We start from the raw sequence: 15,026 nt of genomic DNA, 5'->3' as shown, positions 1-15,026 counted from the left end.
GGTGGCCGTTGAGCTCCCCCTGAGCTCAAAAGGCAGTAACAAACATCTGCTCTTCCTGCCTTGTAGGCAGGAAAGCTGCCCTTTGCCTGGCACCAGCACATGCCTTCAAACATTCTCTTCCAGGTGAACCAGCCTGGGTGAAAATCAGGATAGAAGAGGAAAAAAAGATCAATGTCAAAGTCCTTTTGCATGTGAGGGCATGAGGCTGGGTTGAACAGGGCCTCCAGGGGCTCAGAGTGCCAAAGATCATGAGTTTGTCTCGAACAAGGAAGGTCAGCCTTCGGTGACTGGAGTCCTGTAAGTGCTCAATGCGTCACACAAAACCTGCCAGTGCATGGTAAGCTGCAGGGTGGGCACCCTATGGGACCTGATTGTTTTGTCATGACAGTAAAAATGGCCTCTGTTCAGCTGTGCCTGTGTAGGCTTTGGCCCAGAGCCCCAACTTGCAGGCTCACGTACCCCCAGCACAGCACAGTGTTGCAGTCTCCAGTTCCCACTTTCTCTGGGTGGCCTCACCTTGAGTGGTGGCACTGCAGATGGTTAAGTCTCCCCAGCCCATGCTATTGCTCAGCACATTGATAGCTTACGTTAAACTCGTGTTCCCCCCACCCAAGAAGGGGATAGATGGCATTGTAGTCTATGCAGAACAGATGCTGAAAGCTACTCCCAAAATAAGCACAGTATTTAACTTCGGGTCCTGCCACAGAGAGCATCACCACTTCCACAGCTCTCTGCTGACTGCCTGCAGGAGGACATCTCCAGGCAGTACCAAGTGCTGAAGGGTCTCAAGTTTGGCAGTCCAAGGATATAGATGAAAAAGGCTGTACCAGTATTTGGCACTAATGCCCCATCCCATCTTCCTCACTGCACCATCTCTTATATTTCCATAGCCAGAAAAAACACCAAAATAAAGCGAAGCTGCAGATACAATTTTGAGGCAGGGCAGGGCTGGGTTTCTACTTCCCTGTTGTGTGGGAGGGTGAGGGGACGTTATTCTCGTTATTGCAGCTCCCCATTCATGGAGACACTGAGGATGTAATGAAATGGGGCATCAGCTTAGGGGCCACAGCTGAAAATTATATTTTTATTTAATACTAAGCAAATTTTTTTAATTGCCAAATGCTGAGGAAAACTTCTATCGTTACCTTGTATTAGCTGGAGAAGCCCAGGGAGAGACATATTCACACCATGTAGATGTTCCCTCTAGTTACTACATTATTTTCTTTTAGTTACTGAAGTATGTGTACAAAGCGATAGCACTGGTTTTAAAATTGTCCTGAAACTCATTTCCTTGCACTTTATAGCAGAATGTGCCTTCAACTGAATGGTGGGAATGCCTCCAGAAGACACTGAGGGAAAACTGCATGGCAGACTGTTCTGTAGGGTACTGGGGTGGGAGGGTTTATAGCCACCCACCCCAGCTCCAAGCTGGTTTCTGACCTACAACTCAAATGTTTCATCAGAATATTTCTCTTAGCTCTGTTATCTCTAGCAAATAAAACTCGAAGATGAGATATCACCGCCCAGTGATTAAGCAACAAACTGGACTGATTCCCTGGGTAATGATTATCCAAGATCTTTGGAGCATGGCTAAAGTTTAACTGTGGTGGAGCGCAGGAGTTTGAGGGGACAGTGGTGGTACCAACAGAAGAGTTTCCATCAGGCTTGGAATCCAGCCTCCCTAAACACCTAACTATTCTTCTGCCAGGGATGGAGTATCTGGGAGCAGCTGTGGAACACAGGATGGTTGTGGATGCTAAGTTGCTAGAAGTAGCTCAGAGGCAGTGACATGGCACTGAGAAGCAGGAGGGCATGGGCTGCGGCAGTACCTTGGGCTGGGTAACAGGGGATGTGACAGCCTCCCTGGTGGACCTCCAGCCTGGATGGTTGCCTTTCCTGCCTTCTCCTGCCATCCACACTTGTCAAGCTGTTGCCTTCCTCACCTCCTTTGATTTCTTCCCCTTGTGAAAAATCTCCTCTCTAACCTAAAACGGATTGTGATTTTTTTTTTAAATCTACAAGCATTATCAGTTGCTCCTCTCATCCCTTTTTTTTTTTTTTTTTTTTTTTTTTTGAAAAGAAAACTGAAAGCAGAGCTTTCAGGTAGAAGGAATTATGTACTTGCAGAATCAAGTTTTAAATGGAGCCAAATCACATCTCCCAGATGATACATTGCACCTGGTGTGACTCATAACTGACAACACAGCTAGTGCTGGCAGGGAGAGACAGGGGTGTTAACCTTTTGGCTTTTGTCTTCCTGTGATATACCTAACACTTTGGCTCTGTAGCCAGAAAGCTTGACTTTTGCAAAAGCAGGAAAGACAAAGCCTCTCTACACATTTAGGATTGAAACCCTAGAGAGGTGTTGTCAAAATAATAGATCTGTTAAATAAAAGCTTCTTTGCCATCCATCCTCCCTTTGTTTTGTTCCTGTAAGCGAGATGCGGGAGAGCTGAAACACAGACCAACACAAATATTAAATTTTCCATAGTCCTGGTAATTTCGAGGAGGGCTATTCCTCCTCCCTACCCTCTGCCTCACCAGAATAAAATATTTTTCCGTAATAAAAACAAAACGAAAAGAAAATCGTAGCCATTCAGAGTTTCCTGTGAAGATTTTCAGGCATTTCTTAAAACAAACAAGAAAATCAGACATCAGACAGGTAGAAGCGTGGTAGCTCCCTAAACACCCTGAATACCATTCTTCGGGTTAAATACCACTCTATTGGGTGATGCTGGTGGGATTAGTCAGTAGTTGAGCTTTGGCTGTGAGCTAGGGCAGATGAAGCCCAGACTACAGCAGGTATACAGCTGAAGCAGATATCAAGGACCTATCCTAAACAAAGGATTTGAAAAACCCTGCCCCTCAGAAAACCCCTCTTTGTTTCTCTTTCACATCTACCTTCTCCTGCTGTGTTCTATAGCCAGACTAAGGGATTAAAAGGAATCGAAGCAATCTACAGTGCCGCCTGCTTGTCCAGCAGACCCAGTGCTTTTCTGTTTAGAGGACTTGGAGGTGGACAATATCTGACCTATCCAAATGCACTGAGTTTGTTTGAAGAGCATTAGGAAAAATATCCAGGCTTCAAAGGAAAGGGAAATCTGCCTTCAGCACTTTTTTTTTTCTTTATTTACCTTGGTGACAGAATGATTTCTAGTTTTGTATAGCTGGCTTTGCCTGCCACAACAGATAAGCTTCTGAATCATAGTGAGAGAGGAATGTCAGGCTTTTCCCTTGAGTCACTGAAAAGAGAATTGGTTTACCATCTTTGTTATCAATAGATAACCAACTACTTCCCTAGAAGCACTGAGGGAATAACACATTTCTTGAAGCAGAACCTTTAAATCTTTCCTTCTGTAGGAAGCCTTTCTTCCCCACCTGCCCGCAGCCTGCAGGTCTGCAGACAGGGGAAAAAAAAACCCTTTAAAAATACCTATTTTTCCGGGAGGTCGTGACAATAAAAACGGGGTGGGAGGAGGAGGCGTTCTGGTGCTCGAGGCCAGCAGGTGGCAGCCTGCGACCGCGGCTCTCTGCTGCCCGACATCCCCCTGTGGTGGTGGTAGGGATGCTGAGAGGCGCAGGCAAGCCAGGAGTAGGGGTCGGGTCACACGGTGGTACCCGAAAACACGATGTTACAGCAGCCTCTGTAAGGGACGGGCAGTAGAGCGGCCAGCAAAAACACCTTCACACCCAGCAGCGCCATGTGGCAGCCAGCAAGGCCTTCCCAGCGTTGTTGCATCTAAAAGATTTTTTTGGTTTAGTTAGAAAGACATCTTTACCGGCACTAAAATGTGTTCAACAAAGCCTATGTGACTAAAGAACAAGGTCCTGAACCGCAATATAGCCTCTCTCTTCTCCTAGTGTTTCCTTTCACGTAGGTAACAAGCCCCTTCCAAAGAATAATTTCCATCCTTGCCATTGATCCCTTAAGTAAGATGTTCTCTGGCAATATACCAATGCTTTCCTGTTCTCAGAGGACAAATTCCTTAGGAAGTACTTGCAGCATTTTTCTTTCAGAAGTTTTGACAGGTTTTGTAATGAAAAGAAAAACAATTCTCAATCTGATTAAGAGAACTGTAGTTAACAAAGGGCGTTATAGGAGACTAGTAAGTTTCCTTATTAGGTTTATCATCAAGGAATGCTGGAACAAATACTCTAGCAGCACGTCTCTATCCGTTTTTCCTTCAGTCTTCTTGCTTTCAGCTTTGCATGGGTTTACCAGAGGCAGCTCTACCAGTGTGTTGGGGTTATACAGGTGATCAGTCAAGATAGAGTGGGAAAAGAAGACATTCTATCATTCCAGTTTATTATGTGTTGGTTTCTGCATGACTCACCTTAAGAGAAAAGGAACAACTGATCAGTCACTCCTTGAGAAATGACACCTCTTACGGATGGGTTGTTTCTTTTTAACAACAAAAGTTAGGAAAGAATTGAGAGAGAAAAACTAAGCGAAACAGCACAGGATATCCCCTCCCTCAGAAAACTAACAGTCCTCTTACGTGCTCTGCAACACAGTATGTTTTTCACTCCTTTTCTCTCTCCCTGCTTCATAGGTTTTCCACAGAAAGCTGGTTTTCTTCTGCCAGTGCTGTTTTTCTTTTGTGGTCAATCCTTTCCATCCAGCTATGTGGGAGGAATCATCAGAGAAGACTAGACTTGACCTAGGGCCAAGACTAGACCCTTTTTGTAACGAAGACACTATTGTATTTCCTTCATCAGGGTTCACTTGGTAGTTTCCTCAGCATCTAAGCAAGGGCACCACAAGATGGTCCAGCCAATTCCTTTTCCTTCAGGTTGGATTCTAATGGGAGTGACTATGTTAATCACAGCAGTCATGTAAGGAAACATATGTAATTACAAGGTCAGGGACAAATTAGTCACCTCGTCATAACTGGATATTCTGACAAATAACGAGGCTCTCATAATCCGAGCAATTCAGTTTTTATGGGTCTAAGGAATTTAGTTTTTGACAATTCTGGTCCAAGATGGAGTTTAGATTGCAGATGACTAATCACAAATACAGTAGGATGTCTGTAAGAGTGAGAAGAGAATGCTCTTTATTTTTGAGTGGTGTTTTTCTTTCTGTCAGAATGACTTCAGATGAAGGGCGCTACCTGACCTTAGGCAAACTCTTTCTTTTATCAAAAGACTACTCATGAGGGCAGCAGTCAAAAACAGAGGCTGTGGGTAACACTGCTCAGAAGCTCTGCCTGCTTGCTTCTCTGCTTTCCACCATGTCCGCCTGATAAGCTCTTTCAGGCCTCTGTTTCTGGAGCAGTCCCTGTGCACTGCTGTTATGAAGTCAAAGCTACCCATTCAGACTGAAGTCCCAAAAACCCTGTATCTCAGAGCTGAAGATCTGAATGGACTCAGGTAGGAAGGGAAAAAAGGGAGCAACTTCCTGTCCTCATCCAGAGTGCTGTGCCAAAACAAAAGAGCCACAAGGGCAGCAAATACCTCCTGCAGCTTGCTGCTAAGGATGAAGAGAAATCAAAACCAAGTCTCTTCTCTAAGTCTGAGGGAAACTGGTAACATATGTGGGGAAAAAAAAATCTATTCTGGGGTAGGAACTGCAAACTGAATATTTGCCTTGTTCCTGTTCAGCTAAATTGGCACATCCCAGCAGAGTCCCCATGTTTAGACCCGCTGCTGTAGTCACCAGCTACCCTGGTGTGGCCACTGAGCTAAAACCATCTCAGCAAACACAGTGTACTGTTTGAAAATAGCACAGTTACCTCCAAGGAGAAATTATGTGCAAAGCTAAGGCAGACTGGTGAGACAGGAGAATTACACAAGCTCTTCAGAAAAAAAGGAAAGTGAGTATGCATTCGTTCTAAAATTTGTCACTAAAAAAAAAAACAAACCCAACCAACCCCTCTTGCAAGGGGCTCTGTATAGCAGGATGACCATCAAACACAAGGCTTTGAGCAAGCACATGGGCAGCACATGTTTAATGTCAACTACAGTTTAAAACACAGATAATGCCTCAGAAAATATTATTTCAGCCTTGTTTTTTCTTGAGTTACTGCTTCTCTGGAAGACTTAAGCATAAAAGACATCAAAAATACCAGACCCCTGGAAAGCAGGTTTGTTGAACTGCCCATATAATTGCTTTTCTATACATTACCGCTCTCTGTTTCTGTCTTTGATGTGCATGAACAGTCTATATCCATCACCTCCTGAAAGTGTATTCTTTGTTTACTTCTCTCTCTCTCCACACACCCTTCCCTTCTGTTGTTTTTGAAGCTCTTGTTTCTCACTATACATCCATGCCAATCCTACTTCCGTTTATCCAGGCAATTTTCCTCTGCCCTTTCCCTGCTGTTTTTAAATGCTTGGATCACATTCCTTGTTCCCCTCCAGTCCCAGGAATGGGTCCCTGTGCAGTTCTAACCTTTCTCTCTCCTCTTCCTCACATGGTTTTCCTTGGTGCAGCTTTTCTACTTAACGTAATCTAAACTGCCTTCCTATCTGAGGAGGCCTTTGCTTCTTAGTCTTCTGTGAATGCACATGCTATGCACGACCATCTCCTCCTTTCAGCTGACAAACTACATCTCCTTCCCAGGCTCCATTTATGTCTGCATCCCCAACATCAACCAGTTGTGCTGTTCCCTGATTTTTCTGTGCCTTTTTCACTTGTTCCCTCTTAAATCACACTTTCAGAATTTCTTTTGCCAGAGTTCCCCCTTAGCATTTAACAATTACCTTGGTCACTCACATTTGTTTCTTCCTCCACTTTTTGAAGCTGCTTGACCACTTTTTCTTGAGAGAGTAGAAGTGCATTGGCTGGGAAAAGAGAAAAAAAATGGGGAGTTTCTTGAAGGAAGCAAAAGTGTGACCTCTGAAAGACCTCAACACTCTAAAGTGTTTTATACCCTCTTGCTGCTTTGTCCCAAAATGAACCATCCAGAAGGACTAGGGTAGGACCTTAGTTTCTGAGAGCCCCCTAAGAGCAGAGACCCTTGGGGTAGGTACCCTTGTAGGCAGAGCCACCCCAGGGAACAGAGGCTGCACATGGAAAAGAGGGGACAGTTGATCAGGATCCTAACCAGCCCCTGAGGATAACAGATCTGCAGAGGGGTGAGGGTGGGGTAGAAGCACAGCAGATAAAAATCAGTTCCCAAATAAGTAACTGAAATGTATAATTACACAAAAACACTGAATAGGGGTTTCTGTTAATCTGTGATCTGATAATCTTCTTTCATTGCCACTTAGCAACAGAATTACAAACTGAGGATGGAAAGCTAGGGTGACTTAAAATTCCTCTCTTTGCTGAGCAGAGAGGAAGAAAAGTCCCTCTCTGGGCAGGGACACAGGCTTTCCAGGTACTGCCTGTATTGTGCTTTTCAGGACTATTGTGCAGACACCTGAATTCAAATTGCCTGAAGTCCATCCAGTTCTGCTGGGCATATAAAATTGTTTATAAGAATTAGAAAATTTTAATCACAGGAACACAAGGTTATTAATTGTTAATCCAAACAAATATATCCACATATTGCATTAAGATCATACATCATAAGCAGGAGGAATATGGAAGAAGGGACCTGTGGTCCAAAACTGTTGCACTGGAAATTATTCTTCTCTGGTGGATAAAAACAACAGTCACCACATCTTTTGGGGTATCCACAATGTCACAGAGATGCTCAGGGAATGGTGTGGGAAGGCTTTATCCTACTGCAACAGTCCCTATCCAGGGCCACTGGCTTCCATTTTCCTACCTTTGAGAGAGAATTTACATCTCATAGAGTGCCACCCTACCTCAGCCCTCTCCTAGGTTCAGCTATTTTTATAAACAGTTAAAAGACTGCCCGACAACCGGGCTGAGCCACATCTCCGAGCAGCGGGTAAGACCACATGCCTTGTTTGTCAAACTATCATCACAGTCCAGCTCAGATTTCTTTGCCTGTGTTGCGATTCTCAGAGTCAAGCGACAACAGCTTCCTTCCACCTTGAGCAATTTGTTCCCCTTACTGTGGAAGGGATGGGCTCCCATCCCTGTTGAGCCTCCCAGCAGCAGAGGAGAGAGGGGAGGTATTCCAGCCAAAGGGCAACAGAGCCAAGGGTGCTGTTAAAATGAAAGTTTAATTTAATATTTACATTTTCAAAGGATTAACTTTGTTTTACTGTGTTTGTTTATCTTCAGTCAAGGACGGGTTTTTTTTTTCCATTTTTACAGTCATGTTTTGCTCTGAAACTGAGCAACGAAGACCTGCCTATGCCAGCCCCATGAACCCTGTTTTACAGAGTTACTTTGTACCGTTAAATGACTCTGTTTCAGGTCGCCAGAGCCGTTTATTCCAAGGCCAAACCAACCACTGTGGTGTGGGTCTAGCCAAGGGGGCTGCAGAGCTCCACAACTGCTCAGTGCCCCGTCACAGGCCACAGGGCAGGGTCCACTCAGGAAGGAGCTGATAGATAGGTGAAAGGGAAGGGCAGAACAGGGAATTATGCTGCCTCTTCTCTCCCTTTTTGGGTGGCTGGGTGAAAGGAACAGCTGGAGGTATTCTGGCTTTCAAAAGAGCCCAGAGAGTGGTCTCTCAAAGCAACTCTACCTGTGTTGGTGGATGTTGCTAGGGTACTTCCAGACTTCTGTGGGAAAAAAAAAACATCATGCACAAGCCAGTGGTGTGTGTGTTCCCAACTACCACTTGCCAGTGCTGGGTTTGAAGGAAAAAAAGAAAAAAAAAGAGAAATTGCTCCATAGAAAGGCATGTGATTAGCAATTACACACTTTTCTTCCTACTTACAGTCTTCCTCACATAATGGTACAAAAAAAAAGGAGCAAAATTACTATGTGTTCCTCTTTTTACGTGACTTTTCATACTTTGCAGAGGCACTTCAATAGACTCATCAAGCTGATACTAATAACAGATCTACAATTCTATCTATAGAAAAATATTCCCCAGACAAGAGTTGAGGGCTGGAGTTATCTGCTGGTGTTGTCCACCTGCTTGCTGAGTATCCTCTTGAAACAAAATGATAAAACTCACTTTTTGCCTGTCATTGAGAGCCCAATATCCAACCATGGGAAATCATCCATACAAACTAGTAGCCAGAACTGTAGAGAAGTCTAATACTGAGGAAAGAGTAAATGTAAATTGCGTGTGGGAAAGCAGAATAAAGAAAATCATCCAGAATGCTTGTGAGCCTTTTGTCTTATGTTGGGGAAGAATGCTAACTACCAATGGTGAATAAGGATTTCAATCTGACATTTTAAAGCATTTGAGGGATTCAAGCAATCACAAGGACTTGTCTATTTGGCCACACTTAGTTAAGGCATCATGTGAACATAAAGCACGGTAGCTATTCTGCTAGGTGTGGACAAGCTGCTGGCCTGGGTGCCTTTTCTGGCCGCATGAAAGGGGATTAAAATTCCTTTGAAACACACTTAGAGGGGAAAATCACAGAGATTAAGGGGATTAAGTGAATTTAGTTTACCAGTACATATTTCCCTAAACTGGTTTCCAGTGGCTCCAGTATTATGGGCTGTGATGCAGTTTCAGGAAGGTGTGGGGTGCTGTGTCCTGCATCATGCAGTAGTGAAGAGACCATAGGGCTGCCTTACAAACAGGGAGGGCACTACTTGGCAAATGCCTTTGGGCAGGAGGCCTCGTGCAGCCCCTTTGCACAAGTACTGGAGCTATGAGGAATAGGAGCGCTCCCTGAGCTGTAGTCTGGGAACTGCTGTTAGAAGGGCCAATACAGCAATCTGAGTTTATATTATAAGGACTCTAGGGTTTCTAGGATTACTTTAGTCAAGCAACACTAAATCCCTCAGAGATCTGAAAACCTCCAACAACCTCCAGAGGAAATATGTCCCAAAATGTAAAACTGAAGCTACGAGTGTTTTACTGGTACATTCTACAGCATAATTTGCATTATAGAACTTATAGATTTTAAAGCCAAGCAAGGAGAAAGGATCTAGACTAATTGCCTAAATACAGAAGACTAGTGGGCTTGTACTTGGTTAAGTCATTGTTGTGCAGCATCCAGTGGACAAAAATCTAGCAATGAGTGACCCTTTGGACAGCTTGGCTACTTGCTTGACTTGTCGTAAGCAACGAAGGTGAACCATCACAGAAAGTGCTTGAGACCTCCACACCCCATGACAGTGAGCAGTGGGAACAATTCCCCAATAGCTCCATGTTATTAGGATAGCTTTGGGGATAACGCTGTAGATCACTCTCCTTGCACGGTGTCTTTTTACAGAATATATAAAATCACTACATGGTCTCCAGGTTTGTAAAACAAGCTGTCAGAGTCATGAACTCTAATTTCCTGCCTCTCTGACTTGAGCAAAGGTATGCATTTTTTTCCTAATTATAGCAGAGATCCAACTGGCTGTCGTAAGCCAGCTACTGTTTCACCCCCTTGACACTACATAACAAAGAGGGGCTGCTGGCTAAGGTGGTTATTATTCTGCTTGAGTTTGTCCTAAACACACAGCAGGCCTATGCTTCATTATTGGTTTTAGTAAAGGGTCTCTGGAAGCAGAACAAGTCCTGAACAGTCCTGTGACTGAACAGTTCCTCAGCAATCATACGTGGTGGGTTCCTATGCTATGCAGACCAAGAAAGAGAAGTTATGTGCTCCCCAGGAAGAACATAGACAGACACAAGACAGAGATGAAGTATATATCCCAACTGCTAAATGCAGATTTTATAATAGCTGTGATTGTAGATTCAGAACAGCAGCACAACAGCCATACATAAAGCTAAGCTGTAGCTTCAGCTGGTACATATTTCATTTCTTTGTGCAAGAGGTGTTCTGAACCTCGTTCAGAGTGAGCAAAGAACTGCTTTTTTTATCCTCAGCAAGTGTTGCACTGAATTATTCTCAAGCTTGCACTCTAAAACCTGAGCATGTACCTGTTTTGTGATTAGGATTCAGTCACCCAGCTTGGCTGGCAGTAGATAAAGGGGGTTATAACCACAGAGGCTTAATCAAGGAAAAGTATACACATTGACTTTCTTCATCCAGTTAAAGCAGCAATCTGTGTTTGCAATTATGTAAGGTAGACAGCACTCCACACAGAATGCATACTGGAGAGTTTATTTGCATATGTGAAAACACAAACAAGCTAGGATTTCCCTTACAATATACCATGTCGTGACTGCCAGTTAATTTCCTGTTGACTCATGTAGCCCACAGCATTTCAGTGTACAAATTATTTTTGTCCCACATACTGCAAAACTAGCTAGATTTACTAGCAATGTGATGAGAAGCACTATGAATCTCAGAGCTACTTATATTTTTTTGTAGTATGCCTTTGCCACTTATTTCCTACTTTGCTCACAGTGTTAGCTTTCACATCTACTATGGGTATAACCAGCAACAGCTTTTGGCACAGATAAAGTAATCTAAGAGCAGTGACTTGTCTATAACAGCTATGAACTCTTTTCTTCTGCTTGCGCATCACCTTGTTTACTGGTTCCGAAGAACAGAAGTGTCCTGCCCTTTCTTAACAGTTATGTTTCTCTTTGAAGTGTTGTGGTTTATTTTTCTTAAAAGTTGAGGAAGAGCAAAAAGAGGAAAAAAGAAAATCCAAAGTTATTACTGTGTACATAAGGGTCATAATCTGCAGTGTTCCTGCCCTTTTGAGAATGTATTTTCTTTCTTTCCCTCAAAAGATACAAGGCTGTTTCCTTTCAGATCCATTTTCATGCAATGCACATTTGTTTTTACCAGACCAGTGAATCTGGTAAATATACTTGGAGGCTGGTGCGAAAGTTCAGTGAAGCCCACGCTAGATACAGGAATGTTGTTTATGAGATGAAACGGCTGGTACAGCATTTCCTCAGAGCTTTTGGCAGGAAGCAGGCACTGGTTCAATTAGTAGAAAGGCATAGATGAGTGACAATCACTGTAACTTGCTAGCTTCCACCTTAAAGCATGCCTAGTGGATTTTATTCCAAGGTGGGCCAGATTGGTGGGAGGGATACAGGGGCTGGTCAGCCTGGGACACACACCAAAGTGTGAAAGCCCTCATGGGCACTCCAGCAAAAGTTCACATCCAAAGTGGTTCTATATGAGTCCACATGATGATACACATATATTGATCTCCCCTGAGGAAAGAACGGAGCAATTTAAATGACATTATAGGATGATTAGGCATTAACCAATGGCTAATATGGCCTGTGCAAATTTGAAGAAGCTTCTGAAGAGTCTACCCAGGGTGCCCCGCACACTGGAAAAACAGGCATTTCCACACACCTATGTGTATTCAGGTATCAGAATGAAGTCTCTTAGACTCAGCATTTTACAATCTTGAACAGCAAGATGCTGAGCAAAGTACAAACCTGCAATAGCTGACATAGGAACTTCAGCAAATATATATATATACCCCAAGAAAAGATTATTATTTAACTCTACAAAACCTTTTTAATGACTATAAAAGCTGGCGGAAAATTTTTATTGTAACGTCTGATCTAATTATTAATTTGACATCTGCAGTCCATTCAGAATAATTTGAGAATTTATGGATGTTCCCTTAAAAAACGTCATACCTTCCCAAAAGATCCTAACCAAACCACCACAAAAACAGTGGCCTCTGTTAAGGTTTTTTTTGCAATAAGAAACTTTCACATCATGTTGTAGTTCTACTGTGTAACTTCTTACTGTAGGAAGGGGACAAAAAATACATTTATAACCTGAACCATCTAATCATTTTGCTAACAAAGAAATTGACCTTTAAATACATTGATCTCATGGCAAGTTCCAAGCATCTTTCAGCAGCAGGAAAGATTAAGGCATCGAAGCTGGCACGAGGGCTATTCAGTTAGCTTTGTCTATAAATTCATTTGGTTGAGAGTCTTTTTTGCAATCACTTGTCTAGACTGATGGATTAGTATGTAGACATGAATACATATCAAAGTTGAGGCACAGAAGTTTGTTTTAAAGGGATTAGAGGGACTATAGAGGGAGCTAATGAAGTAGTACCTCTGAGCACTGCTCAGTGACCTTGGAGTTTCAACACCTTAGAGCAAAAGCCTGCTCAGATGAGCAGGTGCCAGGTGAGCTCTTACATTAAAAATGCTCCAAAGCAACAATCATCCATTTAGATGACTTCTTTTTTTTGGACTTTGGGTTATGTCCCGAGATGATCCTTGGACATAAACTTGAAATTATCAAAAGCTGTGATCTTGTACCTGAAGTCTAGCTTAGCTGATCTTTCTTCAAAAGTGTTTAATAGTTTACCCTTCCTCATTTTCAAACAAACTGGATCTGATATGTAATATATAAAACAATGATGATTTTCTTATTTTTCTGTTTAAGAACAGTACGTTTCTTTATTTCCCACTAGAACAGATAGTGTTATTCCTGTGAACAAAGTAATTTAAAACCTAAACTCTAAATATAGACATACTTCACATAGAAAATCAAAATCAGCAGGAGACTGACAAGCATGCACACACCACACACGTATGGAATGCCACTATTTTTTAATTCAGTTCTTTACAAATTGAAATTCAAGCTAAACATGAACCTCACTAAGCATATTTTTTAATTAAAAAAGCATTATCCTTGGCTTTGCAGAGAGGGAGAATGTGACATAAATAGCAAATAGTGAAATCAACAGAAAATCCCTTACTGACTTCAGCAGGTATTGTACTCACTGAGGTGCCAGAGTTCTGCCATAGCAACACAGCTGGAAGTCACCTGGAGTAAATCTCAGAATTCTTGACTTTAGCTCAGAAAATTCAGGGAAACATCTTTGAGAGGCATATCTCAGGTCTTTTGCTTTAAATCCTAATAGAATGTACTCCAGAAAAGTGAAGGAAGTTGTCACATTCAGGTCTCTATGCTATATTAAGGGGTTTTTTTAGACCTCAGCAATTCATTTATTCTTTGGAAAGCATTAGAGAAATCCATGCAGGTTTCTGAATAACTTACCATCTATCACGCCCTTTCACTCCAACATCATGGGAGTAGCTTAAAGGCTTTTATGGTCAAAGTCAGATATTCCACCCTGTCCAAGCATTTTCTCATGTAGAAGTAATTTGCTCTCTAAATAAAATCCAATAGAAGGGAACGAAGTAGAGAGTAAGGAGATTATCTATGCAAAACAAGCATAAATGTGTGAGACTATATGGAAGAAAGAGACAAATACTGTAGTTCAGTTGAAAAGTCCTTGACATAAGCAGAAGTATTAGCGGGACATGTTTGTTCTTGACCTGAATGCTATAATGCTTCCAAGCATGGAACATACTTTCATTAAAATAGGCATTAATTCTAATTCTTCAGAGATGAACTTCAACTGATTTGGAATTCAGATAAGCCTTAAAGTATTTACATATTTGAGGATTATCTAAATTTTTCCATAACTGGAATTCTCATACTTCTTGGTTTCCATGAGGCTGAGGTTACTGTGCACACCAGGGACTCTGCCTTTCTCTTCTCCACCCCATAATTGCCTTGTATGCTGGGTAATCACCCCTTCTTCTGGGTTGTGTGTCCCCAGATAGCCATGTGGTACCTCTGTATTAGCTATGTAAACCTACGGTTTCTTCCGCACCAGGGTTCCTAAATATTACTTTCTGAGGTATTTTCAGTGAATCCATTTACTTTTTTCTTACAGTAGGGTTTTATGCTATTCCTCTGTGCTAATGATCTACGTTGCACCATTTCCCTTGTGGCATGTATCCTGCTAGCAGCCTCTGAGAGCTGCCCTGCTTCCCTGCTCCTTCAGAAGGCCTAAAGTTTCCCAGTCCCACTTATTCCTCAGTGCTCAGCCCTCGCCATTTCACATTCTTATTTTTTTTTTTCATCTGGGATAAATTATTCAGTTTATAAGCTTCAGAATCCCATTGCACAGAAAAGGTTGAACAAACAACAGACAGACAACAGTCAATCAGCACTTGTTGGATGCTCAGCAGTTACACATACCCTTTCTCCTTTTCCCTCCTACAATCATGTGATTTGATTCTCCCCCAAGACAGTAAAACTCAGTTTACTGAGGCTGGTACATTCTGTAAAATCTGGGAATTCAGTAGGATGTGAATGTAAAAAACTCTGCCAGTACCAAG

This window comes from Cuculus canorus, chromosome 2, assembly GCF_017976375.1.
Source record: "Cuculus canorus isolate bCucCan1 chromosome 2, bCucCan1.pri, whole genome shotgun sequence".
NCBI lineage: Eukaryota > Metazoa > Chordata > Aves > Cuculiformes > Cuculidae > Cuculus > Cuculus canorus.
Note: the sequence above shows the minus strand (reverse complement) of the source record.